General features: G+C 41.0%; 1 non-coding gene across 1 annotated transcript; it reads right to left on the bottom strand.

Moving 5' to 3' along the window:
- Positions 1-4,953: 4,953 nt before the first annotated feature.
- On the bottom strand, positions 4,954-5,055 carry LOC139015864 (U6 spliceosomal RNA). Its single transcript, XR_011472519.1, has one exon. It is a non-coding gene; the product is annotated as a U6 spliceosomal RNA (small nuclear RNA).
- Between the last annotated feature and the right edge of the window lie 13,741 nt (positions 5,056-18,796).

The raw sequence follows: 18,796 nt of genomic DNA, 5'->3' as shown, positions 1-18,796 counted from the left end.
CTTTTAACTTTGTGGTTTCCTAGATCAGTCTCTAGAGCAGTGATGGCGAACCTATGACATGCGTGTCAGAGGTGACACGCAAACTCATTTTTTTGGTTGATTTTTCTTTGTGAAATGGCATTTAAATATATAAAATAAATATCAAAAATATAAATCTTTGTTTTACTATGGTTGCAAGTATCAAAACATTTCTATATGTGACACAGCACCAGAGTTAAGTTAGGGTTTTCAAAATGCTGACACGCCGAGCTCAAAAAGTTTGCCATCACTGCTCTAGAGGGAGATTTTCAGATGATTACATGGACTTCTGGACTTTCTAAATCATTTTCTTACTGTAAATCAGTGATTTTCACTTAACTACGTTGCTTTACCAAAGGAAAGGAATGTGCCATTTTTACAGGCATAAGCATGCTGGCTACCAGTGTATTGCGGTCTTATCCTAAATTATTATACCTCATCTCAGGACAGTGACTCAGTGAATTTCACTGCTTCTCCTAGAGATGAACCTGCTATGTGCAGGTGAAATTAAGGATTTAGTTCTGCAAAGCTGAGGACTAAAAGTTCAAGTTTATATATTTAGCATGATCGGAATGTTACTCAGGAAGACCTGGACAGAACTGGTAAACTTCTTTGCAGACTATTGTACGTCTGCGTACTCATTGACATTTAAGTAGAATTATTATTAAAGTAATAACTAGATATAATTTAAAAATAAAGCTATTACTTGGCCTATAATAAAAAAATCCCCATTCCTGCTACTCAGAGGCAACCACTTTTAACTCTTCAGGCTATTTCTTCTGGTATTCACCTCCATATTTCAAAATGTCATGCTTCTTGAATTGATTACTTGGTTTTTAAACTTTTAGGCACTTTCTATTTCATACTATGGAAGAAGAAGAGTTTTGCTATCTTACAAATACTAACCAATCTATATCCTTGGTGCTAATACATACACACACCTTTACAAATAAACAATCTTTGAAAACAACCTTTACAAATAAACCTTGTTAATAACTATTATCTCCTTTAGCCTCCTTATACATTTCAGTAACCTTTTCACAATTACCATTATTTATGCAACCTAGTATATTATTAGCACTTGGCCTAACCACTTTTTGAGTGTTTATTTTTCTGTGAAGTCTTCAATGTACATGTAAAAATAAGTTTGTATGCTTTTCTCCTGTTAGTCTATTTATGTCAAATTAATTTTCATGCCTAGCAGGAGATCCTAAGTGGGTAGAGAAAAAGTTTTGCCTTTCTTACATGTTGAAAGGTTTATTTTAGTATCGGACTTTTAATTTTCTTCTTTTTTAGCAAAACATTTTTTGGCTGTTTCCTGGGTGCTGTATTTCTTTTCAGATTGTTGCAGCATCTTCTCTTCTCTTTTTAACAAAATTGATGTAAATGTTTTAGAGTTTTCTTTTGTTTCCTCCCTTATCTCTCTTTTCTCTGTGTTTTCTGTTTATTCAGTTTCTGTATTTCATGTTAAAGATTCTCTTGGGTAATTGGTGGTTTCTGGCTGACAATTTTTAAATAAATATTAATGGGAGTTGTTTCTGGACATAATTTACCAATTTGTGGACCTTGCCACAGGGACCAATGGAACACATAGACCAATGGAACGGAAACGAGGCTCCAGAAATAAGCACAAAATATTGGGTTAACTAATATTTGACAAGGGAGCCAAGAAGACTTAATGAGGAAAGGATAGTCTTTTCAAAAAATGGTGCTCAGAAAACGGGATAAGTACATGCAGAAAAATAAAATTGGACCATATTTTACCCCATTCACAAATTTAAGTCAAAATGTATCAAAGACTACAATGGAAGATTTGGAACTCTAAAATTCCTAAAAGAAAATATAGGGAAGAAGCTCTTTAACATTGGCCTTAGCAAGATTTATGTATTTTTTTGGATATGACACCAAAAGTGTAAGCAACAAAACCAAAAATAAACAGTAGGACTGCATCAAACTAAAAAGCTTTAGCACAGCAAAAGAATAAGGCAAAATAAAAAGGCAACCTAAGGAATGGGAGCAAATATTTGCAACCATCTATCTGATAAGGGGTTAATGTCCAAAACAACTAAACAGCAAAAACAACACACACACACATAAACACACACAACAAACAAAAAAACCAATCCAATCTAAAAAATGGGCAAAAGAACTGAATAGCCAGTTTTCCAAAGAAGACAAGCAAATAGCCAACAGATGCATGAAAAGATGCTTAGTGTTACTAATCATCATGGAAATGAAAAATTAAAACCACAGAGACATCACCTCACAACTTTTAGAATCTATACTAATAAAAGAGTAATATGCTAATTAGACCGGGAGACCTTCTGAAGACCTTCTGGATGTCCTTTGGGCAAAGCTGGGGGCTTGGCTGGCCTGCAAACCACCCCCAAACAGCCCTCAACCCCTCGCACAAGCTGGCTATACCCCCCAGTAGGGAACCCCACCCTGATGAGGGTGTGGCCGGCCCGCAACCGCCCCAGGCCTATCGCCCAGGCTGGCCCCTCCCCAAAGGGGACCCCTACCCTGATCCAGGACCCCCTTCAGGGCAGACCAGCTGGCTCCCACCCATGCACCAGGCCTCTATCTATGCTAATAAAAGGGTAACATGCTAATTAGACTGGGACCCCTTCTGGGAGACCTTACGAACATCCTCTGGACAAAGCCATGGTGGTGGGCTGAGGCAGAGGTGGTTAGGGGTGATCAGGCCAGGAGGGGAGGGCAGTTGGGGGCGATCAGACCAGCGGGGGGGGGGGGCTGTTGGAGGTGAGCAGGCTGGCAGGGGGGGCAGTTGAGGGTAAGAAGGCCAGCAGGGGAGGCAGTTGGGGGCAAACAGGCTGTCAGGCAGAGTGGTTAGGGGCGATCAGGCAGGCAGGCAGGTGAGTGGTTAGGAGCCAGCGGTCCCAGATTGTGAGAGGGATGTCTGACTGCCGGTTTGACATCCCCGAGGGGTCCCAGATATGAGAGGGTGCAAGCTAAGCTGAGGGACACCCCCCTCCCCAGTGCACGAATTTTATGCACTGGGCCACTAGTGGTTATTATAAAAAGATGAGATAACATGAGTAGGTGAGAATGTGGAGAAAAGAGAACTCATACCTTGGTGGAAGTAGTATGAAGGTTCCTCAAAAAATTAAAAATAGAACTATTTGTTTCCTTTTTAATAGACTTACTTTTTTAAAGATGTACTAACATTTAACAGCTTTATTGAGAGCTTTATTGAGATAGCATTAACTTCTGGGTGTATACCCAAAAGAAATTTAATGACTATTTCAAAAAGATATCTGAATCCCCAGTTCATTGCAGCATTATTCACAATAGCCATGTCATGGGAACAGCATAAGGGCCTATCAACAAATGAATGGATAAAGAAAGTGTGGTACATATTTATACAATGGAATATTATTCAGCCATAAAAAGCAGGAAGTCCTATTATATGCAATATCATGGGCATTATGCTAAGTGGCATAATTCAGGCAGAGAAAAACAACTGCATGCTCTCACATACATGTGGAATAAAAAAAAGCTGAACTCAAAAAAGTAGAGTAGAATGGTGGTTGCTAGGTGCTGAAAAATGGGAGAAATGGGGAGATGTTTATCAAAAGGCACAACCTTTCAGCTATAAGATGAATAAGTTCTAGGATTTAATGTACAGCACGGTGACTATAGTTAATAATACTGTATATATACTTGAAAGTTATTAAGAAAGTAGATCTTAAATGTTCTGACTCCCCCCCCCCCCCCCCCCACACACAATGATGATTATGTGAAGGAATGAAGGTATTAACTAGCCATATTATGGTAATCATTTTGCAATATATATGTATATCAAATCATCACATTGTACCCCTTAAACATACATATGTGATATGTTAATGCTATCTCAATAAAGCTGGGAAAAATAGAAATAAATATGAGGAAGAAGGACCACAGGCTGAAATAGAGGATGAAAGAATAAATATCTATACTGTTAAAGAGAATAACAGAGACCCAAAGAATTCACCTTGCTTAAGGGTAGAATGAATCCTTTCTGACCTCAAAGAGAATCCATGATTTCTTCCTCCCAGGCATTTGGGGCTTGAACCAATACACTTTTGCTTTTGTCTTTATTCTACTTCAGAGAGCTGCTCTGAAGACTTTTAATTCATGTAGTCCAAATATTTCCCCTAAGAGGTGGGCTCACTCAGAAGTTTGTTTCCTTCTTAATAGATTTATTTTTGAAAGATGTGCCATCAGTTAAGAGCAGGCTTTATTTTCATAGAAATAGGAATCATATTCCACCCAGGATACTTTTGATAACAATTTTAGCTGTTTTCTGTTGCCCTTAAAGAAACATGCTACCCCCAGGGCTTGAGCAATAGGAAGCTAAAATGATTAGCGTTATCCCACAAGAGGATTAAAGTGGGTAGAGGAAAACATCAGCACATAATATAAAATGATGGAAAACTAGGTTAGACCTTTTAGCAGGCTGGGCTGCTGTCCTTTGAGGGGCAACCCTGAGACCTACTAATGCGTTTCCACAATGGCTGCCAGTCACCACTGCATTTCTATTCCTTGCTAAGATCAAGGCCAACTTGTGTTCTCAATAAAGAGGCCAGGCTCGAAAGAAGTTGGTTTTTTATTTACTTATTTTTATTTCTTTATTTAAAAATATTTTTATTGATTTCAGAGAGGAAGAGAGAGGGAGAGAGAGATAGAAACATCAATAATGAGAGATAAACATCTAGGCTGCCTCCCACATGCACCCCTACTGGCGATCGAGCCTGCAACTTGGGCATGTGCCCAGTCCTGAATCAAACCGAAACCTTCTGGTTCATAGATTGACACTCAACCACTGAGCCATGCTGGCAGGGCAGGAAGTTGGTGTTTTTTTTTCAGGAAGTTGGTTTTTTAAAAAGATTTCTTATTGAAAAAAGGTCTTGCAAAGCTATCAGCATCATTATCAATATTTTGCTTTGCTTATCTGCATGTCATCCTTGTGCTGGGGCCATGCTAATCTCGGTATTGATCCAATTTTACTGTATGTGCTGACAAAACCAGCACATTGCTTTGTTCATTTGTGGCGTGTACAGAGGTGATGCAAAAAAGGAGCATCTTCCTTATAACTGCCTCCAGTGAAACGGAAAATAGCAATGATATAAGTAAATGCTATTCATTCAACAAAAATGTATTAACAGCCTTCTTTGGGTCAGGCACTGTGTAGGCCCTGGGACACAACATGATTCCAATGTGTCAAGATTCCTGAGATGTTCACAATCTCATGAGGGATATAGACAGCAATGAAATAACTACACACAAAAATGTAAATTGCAACAATAATAAGTGGAATCTAAGTGAAAAGCACTTCGATTAGGCCTTTTTAGGAAGTGACAACAACAAAAAAAATGAGTAGCTATGAACTTAGAGAGGATAGAAAGTGTGTGCAGACTCAGGGCCTGGGGTGGGAGGGAGCATGGTGAGGAGATACTGAGAGAAGACAAGTGGAGAGAATTTGGGAGGACGAGGGAATGAAGGTAGGTGTCAGATCATAATAGGTTTTGACCATAGTACATTTTGTGGACCGTGAAGATGTTCTGTTCTTTTCCTAAACATAAAGGAAAGGCATTCAAGGGCTTTAAAAGGCGTGTGTCTCTGACATTCCTACATCTGTGCTTTGTTAAGATCACTGTGGCTGCAATCTGGAGAATGCTTTGGAAAGGCAAGGGTGGGTGGTAGAGCACGTAGCACTCATCAAACCTCACTGAAAATTGTAACATGAAAGCAGCATTTCATCTATAAGAGAATAAAGCTGTAAAGGATGTCAAAAAATTTAATCTGATATTCTCCTTTCAGACCTGGGGATGTTACAAACTTTCAGAACAAATGACTTCATAAAGTCTCCAAAAGAGGAAATCTACCATATCTCTTGGGAACAGATACTGACATTTGACTTTATTACAAAGGATCCCATTTCGTTGTTTTAAAATGCTGTGCCTCTTATTGAATAACCTTCACAACAACATTGAGAAGCAAGTTGGCATCACAAGCTTGATTTTATACACGGGGAGTTTAAGAACTTAGGTGCAGAGAGTAGTGACATATCCTAGGTCAGTGATGGCGAACCGTTTGAACTCGGCGTGTCAGCATTTTGGAAACCCTAGCTTAACTCTGGTGCTGTGTCACATATAGAAATTTTTTGATATTTGCAACCATAGAAAAACAAAGATTTATATTTTTGATATTTATTTTATATATTTAAATGCCATTTAACAAAGAAAAATCAACCAAAAAAATGAGTTCACATGTCACCTCTGACACGCGTGTCATAGGTTCGCCATCACTGTCCTAGGTCATGAAAAAAATTTAGTAGCAGTGACTTTCTTCCCAATCTTCCAGTTCCCTGAGTTGTCCAGATGACCTTGCATTTAACAGAAATATCCCAGAGCACTTAGCGTTGGACGCAGTCAAGTGTAATGTTTTAAACTCCTTGGATGTCCCCCTAATGCTATTCCAAACACGAGGCTATGCCTTTCACCTAGGTTTTTGCTTTTTATGTACACACTAGAGGCCCAGTGCATGAAAATTCATGCATCAGAAGGGTCCCTAAGCCCAGCCTGCACCCACTTGCAGTCCAGTACCCCTCGGGGGATGTCCACCTGCCAGCTTAGGCCCGCTCCCTGGGGGATGGTGCCTAAGCTGGCAGTCAGACATCCCTCTGGCAGCCTGGGAGCCCTCAGGGGATGTCCAACAGCCAGGGGAGTGGGCCTAAGCTGCAGTTGGGCATCCTTAGTGCTGCCGAGGAGGTGGGAGAGGCTCCCGCCACCGCCACTGCGCTCACAGCTGTTAGCCCCGTTTGTGGCTGGGCGGAGACCCCTCTATGGGAGCGCACTGACCACCAGGGGGCAGCTTCTGCGTTGAGCATCTGCCCCCTGGTGGTCAGTGCACATTATAGCGACCTGTTGTTCCAGGTCATTCCATCTTTAGGGTCAATTTGCATATTATTTTTATATAGGATTATGTGCATTTTCCACTTAATTTCACCAATCCCTCTATGCTACTTATTAACGGTTAGTAGTAGGTTTATAGACAATAGTTTTATGAACTTGTAAGGATTTTGCTAAGTTTTCAGTCTTATCCTATACTGACTCAACCAAAGCTGTGTGTCCAATGTAGTGCAAATGGTGAGGTTTTCAAAGGATTGATGCATGTTAATCTCATGGAAAATTTTGTACATAACCTTTGGCCTTCTATGTAAACTTTCTCCATTTCATTTTTTCCTTAGGTGATAAAACATGAAGTCTACAAATGTTTTAAAAATTGAATCAAATTACACCAGTAATATTCTTTCCTAACGGTTGATTTTAATTAACCTCTCTTATTTAATCTAACTTATAATATTGACTCCCCATTTTATAGAGTTTTCTTTTTTGTTGTTGTTGCTAATCCTCACCCAAGGACATTTTTCTATTGATTTTTAGAGAAAATAGAAAGGAGGGGAAGAGACACAGAGAGAAACATCAATGTGAAAGAGACACATCGATTGGTTGCCTCCTGCACATGCTTGGGGTTAAACTTCCAACCAAGGTATGTGTCCTTAACTGGAATTTAATCTAGGGCCATTCAGTCCACAGGCCAACACTCTATCCACTGAGACAAATCAGCTAGGGCTCAAGAGTTTCTAAGAAGTTTTAAATGTATATGATGTTCTAAAACAATTTCTGGAGAATGTCAGTGGGAATAAGTTTTAATGATCTTTCTTCTCCCCAGACAGACATTCTTCTGGCCTAGAATTGGAACTAAAGATTTTTCTTTCTTTTTATTTTTTGAACTAAAGATTTTTCAATAGCTCTTTTTAAATTGTATCAGAGAAAGTAGTTTAACCAGTTTGATTATTCACTATAGTAGCACATTATCACAGAAGAAATTATTTTTGGATCATAAAAAGATATTATAATTGATACTAAAATTTATCTTTGAAATACTGGCCAAACATATAATGCTACATCTGGGTCATTCAACTCTAATTACCTGAATAATTTAGGCCAAGCATGTCAAACTCAAAGGCTAACTCGGGTCAAATAAACAAGGTTTAAGTTTATGTGGGCCGTCAAAAAGCAAAAGCTTCAATTTTCATAGAAACATAGGTTTATTTTGATAGAGACATGCTGAATACAAAGGGCTGAAATATGAGTAATCGTAACATAAGAAATAGAACATATTAATAAAAATTAATATTTTTTTCTTGAACATTAACTTACCAGACACTGAATAACTGCACAAATTAATAAGCGTAACGCAAATAAACCTATTTTTCTTGTTCTCCGAAAGCAAAATTTCTGTTGCGCACACCAAACAAGTCAGTCCAAGACTAATGATGTGGTGATCAGCTGCTAAAATGTTTGCTGCTAGTATTAGTGGAGAGAAATGGTGCGCCTGCACATAAGGTGTGTAAGGGAAATTAATGCAACACGATTATAGTAATCAGTCATTAGTGAATGTTGTAGTTTGTTATTAATAATTATGTATAACAGGATATTGTAAAAATTAAATTATAAATTTTTATTAAAATGTTGCTTACATGCCCTTATATTGGCTAGACTGCAAAAGTATTCATTGTGGGCCACATATGGCCCATGGGCCTCGAGTTTGACATGCTTGATTTAGGCAAAAACCATTTATTTGTTTTTAACTAAAACACCTGAGTAAGAGAAAAATGCCTTGGGCTTTATCAAAATTGTGCACATTTTTACCTAAATTTTTATACGATGTCAGGCTAGTACATTTACCTGAAGAGATTTCTAATTATTTAGTCAAAGGATTTTAAATTCACTGGATCCTATAATTGATTAAACGGAAGTATGGAACAATAAATTTAGTGAGTAAAATTAGTAGGTAAAAGTTTAAGGAGGAGCAAGATATTGATATAGTCTCAAAAGCAGACTCCACCTTAACTCAGGGCTCAAGATTCACTTCTTGATGCATGATACAATGATGGCATTAAAACTGTCTTCCAGAGAGAAACTTCTTGCTCTTTGACCAGGTGTACTATGGTGAAATAAGAGCCTGCTAAAATGTAAGCCTCAGAATGTTTATAAGTCAGGCCCATCATCTTTATTCAACATAGTTATCTATTATACTTTGAGGGCTTAACAAGTGTTTGATTCTAAGCAATTACTAATTTAATTGAGTTATTTTTTTTTATTTCAAGAAAAATGATTTTAAATATAATAATGTTACATACAATAAACATTAATATTTCAAGAAAAACAATGTTAAATATAATATTACCAAAACTGTACTAACATAGTATAATATCACAAAAGTTGTAGGCAATCTACACTAATAAAAGAGAAACATGGTAATTAGCGTACGACCGCTACCCTTCCCATTGGCTAATCAGTGAGTATATGCAAATTAACTGTCAGCCAAGATGGCGGCCGGTAGCCAGGCACTGAAGCGAGCATGAGGCTTGCTTGCTGCGGACTCCAACGTTCCCTGCCTCACTTGCCGACCTCTCAGCTGCAACTCTAAGCAACTATGTAATATGTTGCAAATAAGAAGCTAAACAAAACTCCAGAAACCAGCCAGACTGAAAGCCAGGTGGACCGAAACTTTGTATCGATGTTTTCAGCAGCGAGGCCTCAGAGCTAAAGCTGGCCCAGAATAAAAAAAAAAAAGAAAAGAAAATAAGGAGCGGTTGGAAGCTTTAGTCACTCGCCAGCTGGAAAACAGCCCTCAGCCCCTCACCCAGACTGGCCAGGCACCCCAGTGGGGACCTCCACCCTGATCCAGGACACCCTTCATGGCAAACCAGCCAGCCCCCACTGGTGCACCAGGCCTCTATTCTATATAGTAAAAGGGTAATATGACTCCCAGCACCGGGATCTGAGGAGCAGCGAGGCTCCCGGCACCGGGATCAGCGTGACAGGGGGCAGCGCCCAAACCCCCTGATCGCCCTGCAGCTCTGTGTGTGACAGGGGGCAGGGCCACAACCTCCCTATCTGCCCTGCTCTGTTCGTGACAGGGGAAGGCACCCCAACTCCCTGATCAGCCCTGCTCTGCACCTGATGGGGGGAGCTCCCCAATCCCCTGATTGCCCTGCGGCTCTGTGTTTGACAGGGTGCAGCACACCAACCCCCTGATCGGCCCTGCTCTTTGTGTGACAGGGTGCGGCGCCCCAACCTCTCCCCGCCACCCCTCCACGGGCCTTGCTCTGTGTGTGACAGGGTAGAGCCATAACCTCCCCATTGGCCCTGCCCTGAGTGTGACAGGGTGCAGCGCCCCAACCCCCTGATCCGCCCTGCTCTGTGTGTGACAGGGGGCGGTGCCCCAACTCCCCTATTGGCCCTACTCTGTGAGTGACAGGGTATGGAGCCCCAACCCCCCTTATTGGCCCTGCTCTGTGCGTGACAGGGGGTGACGCCGCAACCTCCCCATCAACCCTGCCTTGAGTGTGACAGGGGGCGGTGCCCCAACCCCCCAATCGGCCCTACCCTGAGCGTGACTGAGGGTGGCTTCGCAACCTCCCGATCCACCCTGCTCTGTGCATGACGGGGCGATGCCCCAACTCCCCAATTGGCCCTGCTCTGAGCCTGACCAGGGGCTGCACTTAGGGATTCGGCCTGCCCTGTGCCACCCGGGAGCAGGCCTAAGCTAGCAGGTCGTTATCTCCCGAGGAGTCCCAGACTGCGAGAGGGCACAGGCCGGGCTGGGGGACCCCCCTCCCCCCGCCCCCCCGAGTGCACAAATTTTTGTGTACTGGGCCTCTAGTATTGAATATCTGCAAATAATAGGATTACTTCTGGTATATTCTAAAATATATTTTTTTCTCTGGCTTTATTTTTGTTCTTCAGTTTATATTGTTCATTATATTCCACAAATGAGTAAGATCATGTGATATTTATCTTTCTCTTTCTCCAACTGGCTTATTTCACTTAGCACCGTGGTTGGCAAACTGCGGCTCGAGAGTCACATGCGGCTCTTTGGCCCCTTGAGTGTGGCTCTTCCTAAGCCTTAGGAGTACCCCAATCAAGTTAATAACAATGTACCTACCTATTTAGTTTAAGTTTAAAAAATTTGGCTCTCAAAAGAAATTTCAATCATTGTACTGTTGATATTTGGCTCTGTTGACTAATGAGTTTGCCGACCACTGGTAGCATAATGCTCTCCAGGTCCATCCATGCTGTTGCAAATGGTAAGAGTTCCTTCTTTTTTACAAGTATAGTATTCCATTGTCACATAGTATTCCATGTACCACAATTTTCTAATCCACACATCTGCTGATGGGCCCTTAGGCTGTTTCCAAATCTTAGCTATGGTAAATTGTGCTGCTATGAACATAGGGGTGCATATATCCTTTCTGATTGGTATTTCTGATTTCGTGGGATATATACCTAGGAGTGGGAGTGGGATTAATGGGTCAAATGGGAGCTCCATTTTTAATTTTTTGAGGAAACTCCATACTGTTTTCCACAGTGTTCAACCAGTCTGCATTCCCACCAGCAGTGCAAGAGGGTTCCATTTTCTCCGCATGCTCTCCAGCACTTGTGGTCTGTTGATTTGTTGATGATAGCCATTCTGACAGGTGTGAGATGGTACCTCATTGTTATTTGGATTTGCATCTCTCAGGTGATTTGTGGCTTTGAACATGTTTTTATATGTCTCTTGGCCTTCTGTATGTCCTCTTTCAAAAAGTGTCTATTTAGGTCATTTTTTTGATTGGATTGTTTATCTTCCTTTTGTTAAGTTGTATGAGTTCCCTGTAAATGTTGGAGATTAAACCCTTATCGGTGATAACGTTGACAAATATGTTCTCCCATTCAGTGGGCTTTCTTATTGTTTTGTTGATGGTTTCTTTTGCTATGCAGAAGCTTTTTATTTTGATATAGTCTCATTTGTTAATTTTCTCTTTAGTTCCATTGCCCTAGGAGCGGTATCAGTGAAGAAACTGTTTTGGCATATGGCTGAGATTTTGCTGCCTTTGGATTCCTCTAGTATTTTTATGGTTTCCTGTCTTATATTTAAGTCCTTTATCCATTTTGAGTTTATTTTTTTGTTAGTGTAAGTTGGTGGTCTAGTTTCATTTTTTTTGCATGTATTTGTCCAATTTTCCCAACACCATTCATTGAAGAGATTGTCTTGTATGTTCTCGTCTCCTTTGTCAAATATTAATTGAGCATAATGGTTTTGGTCGATTTCTGGGTTCTCTATTCTATTCCATTGATCTATATGTCTGTTCTTGTGCCAGTACCAGGCAGTTTTGAGAACAGTGGCTTTGTAATACAGCTTGATACCTGGTATCGAGACCCCACCTACTTTGTTCTTCTTTCTCAGGATTGCTGCAGCTATTCGTGGTCTTTTATTTTATTTTATTCCAGATGAATTTTTGGAGAGTTTGTTCTAGGTCTGTGAAATATTCTGTTGCTATCTTAATGGAGATTGCATTGAATCTATAGATTGCTTTGTGTAGTATGCACATTTTAATGATGTTAATTCTACCAATCTATGCACACGGTATATCCTTCCATTTGTTTATGTCTTCCTCTATTTCTTTTTTCAACATCCTGTAGTTTTCCGAGTACAGGTCTTTTACCTCCTTAGTATATTCCTATATATCTTAATTGTTTTTGCAATGGCAAATGGGATTTTTTTTAAGTTTCTCTTTCTGTGAGTTCATTATTGATGTATAAAAATGCCAGAGATTTCTGGGTGTTAATGTTGTATCTTGTTATATTGCAAAATTTATTTATTAAGTCTAATAGTTTTTTGATAGAGTCTTTGGGGTTTTCTATGTACAATATCATTTCATCTGTGAATAATGACAGTTTTACTCCTTCTTTTCCAATTTGGATGCCTTTTATTTTTTCTTCTTGTCCCATCACTATGACTAGCACTTCCAGTGCTGTGTCGAACAGGAGTGGTGAAAGTGGGCATCCCTGTCTTGTTCCTGTTCTTAGGGGAAATGGATTTAATTTTTGCCCATTGATTATGATGTTGGCTGTAGGTTTGTCATATCATGTTGAGATATGCTCTGTCTATTCCAACTTTGCTGAGAGTTTTTATCAAAAATGGTTGTTGGATTTTGTTAAATGCTTTTTCTGCATCTATTGTTATGATCATGTGATTTTTTCTTTCAATTTCTTTATGTGATATATCACATTTATTGATTTGCAAATATTATACCAGTCTTGCATTCCTGAAAGTAAATCCCACTTGATCATGCTGTATGATCTTTTTAATATATTGCTGGATGCGATTTGCTAATATTTTGTTGAAGATTTTAGCATCTATGTCATCAGGGATATTGGCCTGTAATTCTCTTTCTTTTATCTGATTTTGGAATTGGAATAATGCTAGCCTTATAAAAAAAGTTTGGAAGTGTTCCTTCCTCTTGGATTTTCTGAAATAGATTGAGGAGTATAGGTGTTAGTTCTTCTTTGAATGTTTGGTAAAACTCCCTTGTGAAGCCATCCAGACCTGAGCTTTTGTTTGGTAGGAGTTTTTTGATTACTGCTTCTATTTCATCAGTTGTTATTGGCCTCTTCAGGTTTTTTTGATTCTTCCTGATTCAGTTTTGGGAGATTGTATTTTTCTAGGAATTTGTTTCCTCCACATTGTCTAGCTTGTTGGCATATAGTTGTTCATAGTATTTTCTTACAATCCTTTGTATTTCTGTGGTGTCAGTGATTACTCCTCCACTTTCGTTTCTGATTTTATTTATTTGGGTCCTTTCTCTTTGTTTCTTGATGAGTCTGGCTAATGGTGTATCAATTTTGTTTATCCTTTCAAAGAACCAACTCTTGGTTTCATTGATTTTTTTTGTATTTTTATTATTTTTTTAGTCTCTATGTTATTTATTTCTGCAATAATCTTTATTATTTCCTTCCTTCTACTTACTCTGAGCTTTTCTTGTTGTTCTCTTTCTAGTTGTTTAAGTCATAGGGTTAAATAGTTTATTGCTGATTTTTCTTGTGTTTTTTGTTTGTTGGTTTATTTGTTTTTTTTTTTTGAGGTATGCCTGTAGTGCTATGAACTTCCCTCTTAGGACTGCTTTTGCTGTGTCCCAGAGATTTTGGGTTGTTGTGTGTTCATTTTCATTTGTTTCCAGAAAGTTTTTGATATCTTTCTTGATCTCATTGGTAACTCATTCATTGTTTAATAACATGCTATTTACCCTCTCTGTGTTGAATGTTTTTGGGTGTTTTTACTGTAATTGATTTTTAATTTCATTCCACTGTGATCTGAGAAGATGCTTGATATAATTTTAATCTTCTTGAACTTGTAAAGACTTGTTTTCTGTCCTAACATGTGGTCTATCTTGTGAATGATCCATGTGCACTTGAGAAGAAAGTATATTCTGCTACATTGGGGTGAAATGTTCTATAAATGTCAGTTAAATACATCTGATCCAGTGTGTCCTTTAGAGTCTCTGTTTCCTTGTTAAGTTTTTGTCTGGAATATATACCCAGTGAAGTCAGAGGGGGTGTTAAAGTCCCATACTGTGGCTATATTGTTGTCGATTTCTCTGTGAAAGTCCTCTAATTTTTTTTATATATGTAGGTGCTCCTATGTTGGGTGCATATATGTTTACCAGGGTTATATCCTCTTGTTGCATTGATCCCTTTAGTATTATGGAGTGACCTTTGTTGTCTCTTTTGATGGTCTTCATTTTAAAGTCTATTTTGTTGGATATGAGTATTGCTACTCGAGTTGTTGCTGGTGGGCACCTGGCCAGCCCTTTCGTGCCTCCGCCCCTCCTACCAGTCTCTATGCAGTCTCCACTTTCAGTCCTCGGGTGTCAGGGTTCTCTCCTTCGAGGTTTCCGTTGATAACTGAGGAAGTTTTTCTGTATTTTAGTTGTAATACAAGTTTGTTCCTGGGAGCATGTCTGTGCAGCATCTACTTACACTGCTGCCATTTTAAATATTTTTCAAGAATGCTACTTGACAGTTATTGAACATCTACATGCAAGTCTAGTATAGGAAACACCTGCAGAGGCAAACAAATTAAGACTGAATTCTGTAAAAAACTCTGTTACATGATAGGGCCTATAGTAGGTTCCAGTATTTTGATTTACATATTCACAGTGGATCTTCCTGGTCCAAGTATCTTTAACTCATGGTTTTATAAAACCACCAACACCACCACCAACAAAATCAGTTAAACATAATTGAAGTTAAGCCCCCCAAATAAAGTACACATTCACGAGTCTGTACTGATATAAATAATAATTGAATAAATATGCAAGTGGCAGACAAGGTACAACATTTCTTTACAGAGAAATTCCATGTAATAAGTAGTAAAGAAAGGTATAAAAGAGAAGATCACCATTACAACACCCCAGTAATAATTGCTGCAGGTGAGATCCTCCAGTGGATGCTGAAATCAGTGTGTAAAAGCTTAAGGAGAGACAGAATATCAAAGTATCTCTTCCAAAATAAGTGACTGTACAGTACAGAAACCTGGCAGATATCCCCTTGACCAAGGATTCAAGGTTAATGTCACCAATAATAAGATTTATTGACATCATGTGCCCTTAGATATAATGCTCTGAGAAGGGTTCATCATCTCTGTGCTATCATTTCCAATAAGGCAAACCTTTATAGTTAATTAAGTTTTGCTGCATTAAAAGTCCCCCCCCAAACTTAGGGGTTTAAAACAATAAACACTTATTATCCTCACTTTTAGTAAGTTAGAAACTTAAAGTGCCTTATTGTGCCAGTCCTTGCTCAGGTCTCTCTTGAGATTGCAGTTCACATGTTGGTCCAGGATGCAGTCATCTGAAACTTGACTGGGGCTGGTGGACCTGCTTCCCTTCCTAATGCTGCGACCCTTTAATACAGTTCCTCATGTTGTGGTGACCCCCAACCATAAAATTATTTTCGTTGCACTTCATAACTGCAATTTTGCTACTGTTATAAATCGTAATGTAAATATCTGATATGCAGGATGTAATTTCATTGTTCACGACCCACAGGTTGAGAACCGCTGGCTTACACAAATGACTGACAAACTGGTGGTGGGTGTTGGCTGGAAGCCTCATTTCTTCCCTACTTGTGCTTCTTCACGGGCTGCTTGAATGTCTGGGTTCCCCAAGAACTGGTGATTCCAGAGAGAACAAGGTGGAAATCTTGGTGTCTATTTTCACACAGTCCTAGAAGCCATACTATGTGATTACTGTTTATGGAGATCAGTTTTATTCAATACTAGAGGCTCAGTGCATGGATTCGTACACTGGTGAGGTTCCTCGGCCTGGCCTGCACCCTCTCGCAATTTGGGACCCCTTGGGGGATGTTGAAGACCTGGTGCACGATTTGGCCTAATCCCCACAGGCCAGGTCGAAGGACCCCACTGGTGAATGAATCCGTGCACCAGGCCTCTAGTATGCATATAAGATCTTTGGTTAATCTCTTCCTGTCCTCCCCCTTCTCCTCTTCTTTCTGAGACTCATCAGTCTGTTCCATGTTTCCATGCCTATACATTGAGCGTCTGCACCCTGGTGGTCAGTGCGTGTCATAGCTACCGGTCGAACAGTTAAATGGTCAGACACTTAGCATATTATATATATACTAGAGGCCCGGTGCACAAAAATTTGTGCACTTGGTGGGGGGAGGGGGGTCCCTCAGCCCGGCCTGTGCCCTCTTGCAGTCTGGGACCCCTCAGGAGATAACGACCTGCTGGCTTAGGCCTGCTCCTGGGTGGCAGAGGGCAGGCCCAATCCCTAGGTGCAGCCCCTGGTCGGGCTCAGAGCAGGGCTGATTGGGGAGTTGGGACGCCACCCCCAGTCATGCACAGAGCAAGGCGGATTGGGAGGTTGTGATGCCACCCTCAGTCACGCTCAGGGTGGGGCCGATTGGGGGGTTGGGGCACCGCCTCCTGTCACACTCAAGGCAGGGTCGATGGGGAGGTTGTGACGCCACCCCCTGTCATGCACAGAGCAGGGCCAATCAGGGGGTTGGGGAGCTCCCCCCTGTCATGCACAGAGCAGGGCCGATCAGGGGGTTGAGGAACTCTCCCCTGTCACGCACAGAGCAGGGCCCGTCAGGGGGTTGGGGAGCTCCCCCCTGTCACGCACAGAGTAGGGCCGATAGGGGAGTTAGGGCACCCCCACCCCCCGTCACACACAGAGCAGGGCTGATCAGGGGGTTGGGGCGCCGCCACTGTCACACTCAGGGCAGAGCCAATGGGGAAGTTTGGCTCTACCCCGTCACACACAGAGCAGGGCCCATGTGTATGGGGGGGGGGTTGGGGCGCCACACCCTGTCACACACAGAGCAGGGCCCATTAGAGGGTTGGGGCGCCTTCCCCTGTCACAAACAGAGCAGGGCGGATAGGGAGGTTGTGGCCCCGCCCCCTGTCACACACAGAGCTGCAGGGCGATCAAGGGATTTGGGCGCTGCCCCCTGTCACACTGATCCCGGTGCTGGGAGCTATATTACCCTTTTACTATATAGGATAGAGGCCTGGGGGCCGGCTGGTTTGCCCTGAAGGGTGTCCTGGATCAGGGTGGGGGTCCCCACTGGGGTGCCTGGCCAGCCTGGATGAGGGGATGATGGCTGTTTGCAGCTGGTCACACACCCTGCAGGGTGGGGGTCCCCACTGGGGTGCCTGGCCAGTCTGGGTGAGGGGCTGAGGGCTGCTTTCAGGCTGGCAGTTGTTGACTGAAGCTCCCAACAGCTCCTTTTTTTTCTCTTTTTTTATTTTATTCTGGGCCAGCTTTAGCTCTGGCTCTAGCTCTGAGGCTTAGTATCTGGTTTGCTTGCTGTTCTATAATCGAAACAATGTATAACTTCAGCTCTGAGATCCCAGCAGGCTGAAACCTGGTTTCTGGAGTTTTGTTTAGCTTCTTATTTGCAACATAGTACATAGTTGATTAGAGTTGCAACTCAGAGGCCGGCAGGTCAGGCAGGGAACGTTGGAGTCTGCAGTCACTGGAGCAAGCAAGCCTCATGTTCGCTTCCAGCTGCCTGGCTGCCGGCCGCCATCTTGGCTGACAGTTAATTTGCATAAGGATACGCTGATTAGCCAATGGGAAGGGTAGCGGTCGTACGCCAATTACCATGTTTCTCTTTTATTAGTGTATATATATATATATGTAGAGAGAGAGAGAGAGAGAGAGAGAAAGATGGGAAGGTACTCCTCAAGGGCCGAAATACCAGGAGGTGAGGGTCACTGAGCACCATCTTGGAGACTTGTTACCACAATAGTCTTTGTAAAAGTAGCAAGCTTATGCATTCTCTCTTAACATTCATCTTAACTGTCAATCTATTTTCTTATTTACTTAACAATCTCAAGGTTCTTAATAATTGTTTTTGTACATTAAATTAACAGCTTTCAAAGTACATCATTATAGCAACATTTTATGCTCACTTGAATGAATATATACTTAGATGTCAATTGACATAGAATTTCAATGACAAGCACAGAAAGAAATTTTCATTCCAAATTATGTCTTGAAATTTTACCAATTTTTGAAAGGAGCAATTAAGATAATAATAATAAATCTGAATGACATGTCTTATTTGTAGTACTGTGTATAAAATTCTGGTTAGGTATGATCGTAACATACATGATGATATAACCATTAATCACACACAGATTCAGAGATGTCTGAAATGGCATTTGCTGAAGTATTCGATTCTTTTTTTTATTAAATATATTTTTATAGATTTCAGAGAGAAGGGGGGAGAGAGAGAGAAACATCAATGATGAGAGAGAATCATTGATTGACTACCTCCTGCACCCCCCCTACATTTACTACCTCCTGCACACCCGCCCCCCCCCCCCCCCCCCCCCGCCACTACCA

Source organism: Myotis yumanensis, unplaced genomic scaffold (genome assembly GCF_028538775.1).
Source record: "Myotis yumanensis isolate MYYU_CA2020_CCGP unplaced genomic scaffold, mMyoYum1.0.hap1 SCAF_8, whole genome shotgun sequence".
Classification (NCBI taxonomy): domain Eukaryota; kingdom Metazoa; phylum Chordata; class Mammalia; order Chiroptera; family Vespertilionidae; genus Myotis; species Myotis yumanensis.
This window is presented reverse-complemented; position numbering and strand designations above follow the sequence as displayed.